Raw genomic sequence first — 2,246 nt, 5'->3', positions numbered from 1 at the left:
TTATTCTCATTCGTCCGCTTGGCCTATGTGATTTTTTTTCTTTTTTTTCTCTCTTTGTAATATTTTTTTTATTTTTTTTAACTGTTATAGCGCGTTCTTATGGGATAGTTACCTTATAAAATATGTTATTTTAATTACATACAATTATTCATACTTTTAATAAATTAATTTAATAGACAGTGTCTCTCGAGTATTGTAATGAAACGTGTGTTTATATGCGAGCTTGATATAAAAAAATGATGTATAATCGCTAAACCTTTCTCTCCCATTTTTTTTATATATATATTCTTGTGTGATAATTATTAAATCTTATAAATATTACGAATTAGTTTCAGGTTCCTCTTTTATTTTATTTTATTAAATCGTTTTGTATGTCTATTATGAACAAATTAATTAATTAATTGAATAGCTAGTAAAAAGCTTTTTCTTTTGTTGTTTCTTTTAAACTTAATAATAATAACAAATATGTGTGCGTAATTTAAAAAAAAATATGAAGAATTACCATCATGTTCCGGTACTCAACAAAAAATGTTTCTTACGATCAATTTGAAATTTAAAAAAAAAAAGCCGCCAAATTTGTGCGCGAATTTTAAAAATATTTTTTAATGCATACGTTCATCACACGGCAATTTTCTAACAAATTTTATTTTCAAAGAAGAGACAAAATTAATTTTTACGAGCCTGAAACGATATATGCAATGATAATAAATATATAATTGATGGATTTAATGAAAAGTAGTTGTTTACAAATTGACTAAGATTAATATACTACGTGATCATTGAGTTGATTTGACTTGACTTGATCAATAATGGACGATACATTAATATACGAGTAATGATATTAAGGCGGGTTTGTTTAAGTTCGTCCCAAATTGCTAAACTTCGTGTAATATAATGTAATATAATACAATATAATATAATATAATTTAATATAATATAATATAACATGGCAGTACCGGCATGATATAGATTATACATTAGTTATCTATTAATAATTTATCGGTTTCTTCTTATTTCTTTTTTTTTTATTTTCTTTTAAATATTACATTCGCATATTAAATATTAATTAGACGACACGATTTCGAATGTTTGCGAAAAGTTTCTATTGTTTATCTTATTTCTTTTGAATTATTATTATTATTATTATCATTACATATTTTGTTTTGAAGTTCTTTCATGTGTATATATATATATATTCTTTGAAATCTTTATTATTTACGACAAATTGCGGATGAGAGTTTCGAACGAACGGATAAAAATCGTCAAAAACTTTGTTAGATCTAACAATTTTATTTGTTAAAATTTGTTAAATTGGATTTGTTAAACAAACAAAAAATAATGAAATCTAAACGATTATCGGAAGAAATAGATTTGGTCCTATGTTTTAAAAATGGCAATTAATTATTATTCTCAAGAGTATATCTCGCTTCGTAGTTTATCAAACAAACTAATGATTTATATATTTTCTCAAATTATTCTTATTATTTTGAACATCATGACCATCATCAATGTCGATAAGTGGAAGAAGAGAGCTACGCCATCTTTTCATTATCGCACGGCAAAATTTCAAATGTTTCATTTTATATCCGATCTTTCAAAATAAAAAATAAAATAAAAGATCATAAATAATACATACAGACATATATGTATATATGGCACCGTTTAGAAGAATACCATTAACGTAATTAGGTAGAATATTAATTAATCAAATTTTTTAGAAATAAATTTTGATAATTAAAAGAAATAATTCAATATTGCGAACTTTGTCATTGAATTAGATCGATCCAATGAAACCTGTTCATAGAATTAGACGATCGATATATGATTTTTTGTACATATATAAATAATAATAATAATAATAATAATAATATATAATAAAAGTATTAATTAAAAATTAAAAAGCAAATGGAACGTAAGGGCGCAAACTTTCGACCGAATATATACAGTTAATTAATTAACAAATTAATTGAATATAATAAATTATTTAATTCAGAAATGTCTGGACGAATAAATATGAGATATATATATATATATATATCGATCAATTATCGAGAGACATAAAGTTTAAAAAAAAAAGCAATCGATCGTTATGAAGTATCGATATGTACACAGTTGCTCGCGAAACGATCGATCGATTTATATTATAATATTAATAATATTAATAATAATAATAATAATAATAATAATAATAATAATAATAATAATAATAATAATAATAATAATAATAATAATAATAATAATAATAG

Source organism: Polistes canadensis, unplaced genomic scaffold (assembly GCF_001313835.1).
Source record: "Polistes canadensis isolate GaletaPanama2010 unplaced genomic scaffold, ASM131383v1 scaffold_385, whole genome shotgun sequence".
NCBI classification, from domain to species: Eukaryota; Metazoa; Arthropoda; class Insecta; order Hymenoptera; family Vespidae; genus Polistes; species Polistes canadensis.
Note: the sequence above shows the minus strand (reverse complement) of the source record.